Source organism: Haliotis cracherodii, unplaced genomic scaffold, assembly GCF_022045235.1.
Source record: "Haliotis cracherodii isolate W230 unplaced genomic scaffold, xgHalCrac1.p SCAF_1, whole genome shotgun sequence".
Lineage (NCBI taxonomy): Eukaryota > Metazoa > Mollusca > Gastropoda > Lepetellida > Haliotidae > Haliotis > Haliotis cracherodii.
The window spans coordinates 10,379,585-10,387,531 of NW_027266264.1; the positions used below are offsets into that span (position 1 = coordinate 10,379,585).

The window sequence follows — 7,947 nt, forward strand, 5'->3', positions numbered from 1 at the left end:
CACATATTGGACTTGTCTCGCGAAAATCTAAAATATCTTATCACCCGAATACTACTAACCCCTATCTTTACGGTAACATGCATTGATGGATTTCATCAATTGAAACTAGAATCATTTTCATAAGAAATGTAAAAATGTTTTAAATCTAAATTTGTAGGGAAATCGTGTATCTAGAACCACACATTTATGTTGTTACTTTCCAGTCACCTGCCATGATCAATATGTCTTTGTGTTTACACTTGCTATTTACAAATGGTTCTGTCATGTACACTCTTCCAAGAAAGATTATCCGTCAATCACGTGACAGGTGACGCCAGTGACAAGGTTGGCGAGACTCTCGTGCAACATATGACAGGCAGCATCTCAAAAACGCCAAGCGCCATTATTGCCACGTGTACGCGTCCTCCGGTGGGATGGCGATCGGTGCAACTGATAATCTACCGATTGATTCTTACTGTCTCTTAATCACCCAGTATCTTATGGTCAATTGTTCTACTTATCAATAGTCCTTGATACACAGTCGACACTATGGATATAATTTTATCGAAAATCGCTCCAAGAAAACTGCCCTGTCATCGCCCCGTTTAGAGGAACGAAAACACGCGTTTGTTTATTGAATAGGTCATATTGAAAGAAGGCGATTCGTGTGTTTTCATTTCTATATCAAATATCCTTAAAAACTTGACAGGTGTCACAGAAAACTGTGACCAAATAAAATAGTGTTATTATTTGATGACAATATGTATAAATGAATATGAATAATAATGGAACGTTTTCCTTAACTAATATATATTTAGACAGACGACATTGAAACGCTCATTTCAAACGCTTAGATTCTGTATGATATAACGAGGTCGCATTTACTGTTGTGAGATATCTACTTAAATTATTTGTATCAATAAGCGTTTGCCTTGTATTTGTGTCATTATTTCAGAATTGATTGAAAAACCACTTTTTGCCCATGGATGCTACTGGCGATGTACCCCGGGGGATACAGATAGTCACTCATACCAAGGTTTTACAAGCCACAAATTTCCTGTGAACAATGTACTAATTAATGATTTAGTGATACAGTAAACTACGGTTATAACGAACTCAAAGGGGACACTAATTTTAGTTCGTTGTAGCCGTAGTTCGTTATATGCATATATACAACATAACTACAGCAAATAGTCGGGACAAAAAAGTAAGTTCGTTACATCCGTCAGTTCGTTATAAGCGTGTTCGTTATAAACGTAGTTTACTGTAATGCAAACATAGGAAGACACTCTATTCAAGTGATAAGTCTGCTATGTCTGCTACATGTGAAGTAATACCCCCGGTTTTGTGACTCTTGGTCAAATAATGGTTGCTGGGTGAATAAACGACACTAGGTGCTTGGGGAAAAAACGATGCTGGGTTCTGGGTGAAAGATTAAATAAAGCAGATAAATAACCTAGCCCTGGGTAGTTTTTTTCGCAGTATTCGGTCATATTACGGCAGGGGGAACATCAGAAATGGGCTTCACATGTAGCAATGAGGGAAATCGCACCCGGGTCAAAACGTTAACCATTGGGGAACCCCATTCAACCTGGTGCTAAGATCGCTTAGCAAGCGGTACCTGTACAGGCCCGTTTGAAGATTCAAGGACGGTGTAGGTTTTGTTGAATTATTTTCGTCTGAATCCTTTTTTATAATCTCGTTTACTACACATTGTCATGTTACTATTTATGTAAAAAATATATATTCGTATAAAAAGATGTAAAAATAGCTCATACCTTTCGCATAAATCCTTTTTAACACCTTATTCTGACGAATACATTCGGTTAAGTGAGATGATATCTCGACACAAACTTAATCTAATGATGATAAAGATATTATTCAACGTGTTCTATATTTTTTTCATTTTCCTCAAGATGACTCATTCATGTTTATTTTGAGTAGAAAAAGATGCAAAACAAAACTGATCTCATAAACGTGACGTTGTATACGCGTCTGGTGGATATCCTGTAAACAAACTAAAACACAATAACGTCTTATTAAAGAAATTAAATAAATGTTATTATAGATTTATTCGAAAAGATTAAAGATACATTAAATAGCTAATATTATTATAGCAGCAACAAACACATCTATCTCAAATCTATACCATCTGTTTTTTTAACCGGCCAGGAGGGAGAATATTTTTCTTCTTGAAAATTTCTTTAATTATATTGTCTTTAAATGCAGCAAAACATATTACAGTGATACTATTCGATTGTAGAGTAAAGAAATTGAAAAGGAACAGGACTGCGATATATTTCATTCTTATACCCTTTGTTTATCTGTTTACAAACATCTTATTATATAGCTGTATCGGGCAGTTAACTAATACTAGTATCCTAATAACAGAAACGTTTGTCAGATTTAGACAGGGCACTTACAACGTCGAGACCTAGAACACACCATGTCGTGGAGCAATCCCCAATTTACGTCTCTCGAATGGCTAGACACAGACTTGAGGTAACCTTCACTAAAAAACAATGACATGAAGAACAAGCTACACCAGATAGATCCATGAACAAGACTGTTTCGTGGAGCAGATTTGGGTGGTTTAAAAATGCCTACTTACCATTCATTTAAGTCCCATTCCATCTTCTTAATTAAATTCCAAATTCATAAACTCCGAATAAAGTCCACTATGACGACATAAAGACCACCACGAATGATCAAACTGACCACTGTCCACACTCATCCGCCATCCAGGCTCCCCTAACAGTTGAAGTGATGACCACAGGTGGAAGTCGTTGACGCCACACAACAGCACCGTTGTAAACGACTTCGGTACCTCATCTTTGTACGACGTTGAATCATGGCAATGTGTATACACACACTGTAACTATCGTGTTAACGTTACCGTCGTTCTCACAGGACAAATGTCCACGTCGATGTAGTTAGCCACTGGGCGCTGGAGAGTATAATGAGAAGCACTTGTACCCACGACTCAGTAGCCCTGCGGCTGATACTACCTGTGGTCGCGTCCTCAATGAGATCAATATCACTCGTGCTGTTACATCACTGCGCGGGGTGATTGGGCAGGTTTCTACGTCTATGAGGCTTATTACCGTTTGGTTAGTTTGTTTAACGCTGCACTCGGCATAATTACAGCTAAATGACAACCTGTAAACCTGGACCAGACAAACCAGTGATTGATATAATGAGCAACGTCGACGTCGGGTTACGATGCCAGCTGTCAGCCAAGATATCGAGACTGACCAATCGGTTTATGTTATTCCCGCGTACGACAAGTTTACCGGCTGCTGTGGTTCTATTCTTACCGTGTATTTTAAATGTATTCTTTTGTAACATTTGTGTTTTTAGCACATTATGTGCTTTTATTTGTACTTATGAGATATGTGGTGTCCCATAGGCCACAACGGCCGGATTATATGGAAATTTTTTTTAACTGTTTGTCCTTATGTATGTATATGATGCGACACCTTAATAAAATATTTTCTTCTTCTTCCTCTAACCGGTAATGCCCGCCGGGTGATTAGTGTGTGAACCTCGCTAGTTGAGATCTCGTTACACCGGAAACTTGTCATCCCGAACGATCACAGCTAGAACCAAGGACAGCAGCACGTTGTTATCATAAATATTCACGGACAAAGAGCAAAATGGGTTACCACCCTTCAAACTGATTGTCCTGTATGTTTGGAGACATATTTGGATAGTTCAATGTATTTTTTGATTGTTTGTTGTTTAACGCCGCTCTCAGCAATATTACAGTTTTATGATGGCGGTCTGTAAATAATCGAGTCTAGACCAGACAATCAGTTGATTGATATCATGAGCATCGATCCACGCTATTGGGATATGATGACATGCATCAACCAAGTCACTGAGCCTGACCACCCGATTCCGTTTGTCGCCTCTTACGATAAGCACAGGTTGCAGAAGACCAATTCTAAAACCCGGGCCTTTAGGGGAATAAATACTAGTATGTGCGAGTCCTTTGTTAGTGTTAGTGTTAGTGTTAGTTTACGCCATATTCGGTAATATAATAACTGCATTGTGATGTCCTTTAGAAAATACAGCTAGGGCGAGATAAACCCGTGGTTGATAGCATGAACAACAATGTCACTGACAGCACTGTGTGTTCGGAGTATATATTTATATAGGGACCAGATCAGTGTTTGGATTGGCGTCAGTCAACACTGAATTGGTTATGTGTTGAAAATCTTTAATCTACCCAAGTCACCGTAATTCGAAATACAAAGCTCCGTCCGTAAGACTTGGGGAGGGGCGTTGGTTCAAATCCCACTTTGGCCATGATTAAGATCCTTGGTTTGTCAGCACCAGTGCATCATAACTCCGCCACACACTCGCACTGGGATCCCAACTAACCATTCACTGCTGCCGGCGCACTATCACTGACGGGTTCAGGTCTGTTGAAATAGGTCGTGCTCTTTTAGAAGTCTAAGTATCGAGCATTGCCTTCCCTGTTGAACATTTGGCGTAAATACGTATAACATTACTTTGGAGTGTGGTTTAAACTTAATTAAATGACAGATTGCGAAATACTTTCGGGACGTCCTGTAAAATCTTCGGCAAAACACGAAAAGCAAACGCGGAAATTACTCTTTTCAACAACAACTTTGAGGAGTAAATATCAATCCATGCCCATTTGCCGCGTGGCCAACTGGGGAGTTTCACACCTCGGCCATTACGCCATGCCGCTAATCTGGTGAACAGAATCACACTTTCGCCGTCCTCTCCTCTCCCAGTCAAGCTGCTTCTTGTCAACGCCCCTGGGCTCGTTCGAATATGGAAGGGTCTATTTCTGCCATAACTATACCACGTTAGGACGACTGACGCAGCACCTAGAGTAAACTGCCGGGGAAAGGAACACACCCATGTTTTGAGGTGACTACAACTAAAACAAACAAGACATTGTTATTCCATAGTAATTTATTTGATGCGGGTACCATAGTTGTGTTTTGGACCTTAAGTTTTCAGTGTTTCGGCGACTGTTTTCAGCCTAGTAAACTTTTCATATCGTTTGCAATTTTCTGGTCAAATCCAATTTTCAAGTGTTAACTTTCTTTTGCCCGGCAGGTTATTTCCCTTGCTGTTACAGTGGTCACTCTGGACTCCATCTTCATCTTCTTCAGTCAAGGAACGTTTTAGGTAGAGTTTGAATTTTGGGGTCAAATCTATTTTCCAAGTGTATGTTATGAATCAAGTCTGTGAATGGCATTTACAGGTGATATACATAAGGAAGACAATTTAGGGATGTCAACTTCTTCTTTTTATGAGGAACACAACGTTTTGGAGCATATAGTTACTCCTTGCAGCCGGAAGCCAGTACTATATATACTGTATTCAATTCTTTATTTCTGTACTGAAGGGTCACGGTTTATAGACCGGAGACCCATAACAAGAATAATATTATGTAACAGCAATGAGACATCAGGTCGGCACACGTACAGGATATTAATGATATTCATGTATATACTGAATGCTTTCACAGAGGAAAGCATGTTGTATTTTATTACATTAAGTTTTCAAATACCCAGTTTAGAGAGGATGTTGCCTCACATTGTATGGCTTCATGTGCAAATAATTGAAACTTTTCAATTATACATTTCTTTGGAGAAGACATGAGATTACTAAGGAATGTAAAAACACTGTTCGATATAGTTTACAGGGATATACTGTTCTAAGACTTATAAACTATACAAATCATAAGAATGAAACTCACCCTTTAGCAAATGTCACATAGGACACATAAGCTTTTGTTTGTCTGTTTGTTTATTTGTTGTTTAACGCCGCTCTCAGCAATATTCCAGCTATATATGACGGCGGTATGTAAATAATCGAGTCTGGACCAGACAACCCAGTGATTGACTTCATGACCATCGATCCACGCAAATGGGATACGACGACATGCATCAACAGGTCAGCGAGTCTGACCACCTGATCCCGTTAGTCGCCTCTTACGACAAGCATAGTCGGTTTTTACGGCAAGCATGGGTTGGATACGTTGTGACTTTTATTACATATTACATATCGTCCTTGTTCCACGGCTAACTTGGACATACCTGTGCATAATTTGGCAACCCACAACGATATAAAACAAATAAAAGATCTGTAATATACACCGAGGTTCTTACTTCTTTATATACTAATTGCTTTTTTAGAGGAAGGGGCGGTGGGGTAGTCTAGTTGTTAAAGCTTTCGCTCGTCACGCCGAAGACCCGGGTTCGATTCCCCATATGGGTACAATGTGCGCAGCTCATTTCTGGTGTCCCCCGCCGTCATATTGCTGGAATATTGCTAAAAGCGGCGTGACACCACTCACTCACTCATAGAGGAAAGCATGCGGTATTATTTTTTAATTCATTGTTCAAATATATAGTTTAGACAGGTGTTGTTGCCTCACATTTAGGGCGCTATGGACAAATTACTGTAACCTTTCAATCATAGACTTCTTTGTGAAGACATAAGATATACGAACGACTGTAAAGGACATTGTGCGATATACTTTACAGGGAGGTGCTGTTCTCAGAGACTTGTATAAACTGGACAAATCATACGAAAATACAACTCATCTAAGCCACATACAACACATCAGCCCTGACATTTTACTTACACCGTGCATTATCTATAAATATGGCCGCGAAGATGCTAAAGGTGGCGTTAAACACAGCTCCCCGAAATTCTGATAGAAATAATTAAATTCATAAATGCTGTATCTTTTACTATAAAATATTACTCTCCATATATATTAATGGGTACTTTATAGTTCAAAAAGGGCATACACTATAATCAAAACTTCGGATTCAGAGTGGCAAGCATTGCATGAACCGATATTCAACATTTTGCACATTTTATGTACGCTTCTATGAATGAAACTGCTGACACGATAGTTTGGATCAACTGCTTATTACAGGAGTAGCGTCGTTTCGATGTGGATTATGACGTTTGATCAAGTGATGAACACAGAGGGCAGAGCGTACTCTATACTTTGCAAAGGGAAACTTGAACTTATATTTTTTTTAATCGGATTTGGTATATAGAAATCATGCTGTTGGTTCCTTTTATGCTTGACTCCGCACTCAACAATATTCCAGACGGTGGTCTGTAAATAATCGAGTCTGGATCAGACAATCCAGTGACTTACGTCACGAACATCGATCCACGAAACCTGGATACGCTGACGCACCACCCGTGAAGATCTGCTGGGTTAGAATAGGTTTTCAGCAACCCATGATTGCTTTAAAAGGCGACGATGCTTGTACGAGGCGACTAACGGGATCGGGTGGTCAGGCTCGCTGACATGGTTCATGCATGTCATCGTATCCCAATTACGTAGATCGATGCTCATGATATAACTCACTGGATTGTCCGGTCCAGACTCGATAATTTACAGACCACCGTCTATATATAGCTTGAATATTGTGAGTGCGACGTTAAAAAACCCAAAAAAACGTTGACACGCACTCAACTAAGTCACCGAGTATGGCACCATATGCATTTAAGTCGCCTTGTACGACAAGCGCATATATCGGTTTCTGTGGAGTGGGGACCATCTCACTGGGAATTTGTATTTAAATTAAGATGTCATCTTAATAATATATATCACGCAGCATTCTCATATATACGTCAAAATCATTTCTAAACAACAATATAGTAAACAACTGTCATGATGACTTGTGATATGATGCACCACGTGTGCTGATACTGACAGGTGTCCATATGTCATACGTCAGATAACAATGGCATCGCGACAGGTGGAGATGATACGACATACAAACAGAAAGTATAAGTTATCTCTCGAGTTATTTTCAGACAATAGCACATGCAAAATACTCAAGCTGATAGTGTCGCTATCACGATAACAGATGAGGTGAAATGGGGTTTAGCGTCGCGTCTAAGACCATTGCACTTATGTAGCGACGTACATGCACGTAGGTGTGGCTGATT

General features: G+C 39.6%; 1 protein-coding gene across 1 annotated transcript in view; it reads right to left on the reverse strand.

Moving 5' to 3' along the window:
• The window catches only part of LOC139459687 (adenylate cyclase type 3-like), a 61,249-nt gene extending 58,332 nt beyond the window's left edge, over nt 1–2,917 (reverse strand). The window contains exon 1 of the mRNA XM_071241312.1: nt 2,591–2,917. The gene's annotated coding sequence lies outside the window, so the exon portion shown is untranslated. The remainder of the gene's footprint in view (nt 1–2,590) is intronic.
• Between the last annotated feature and the right edge of the window lie 5,030 nt (nt 2,918–7,947).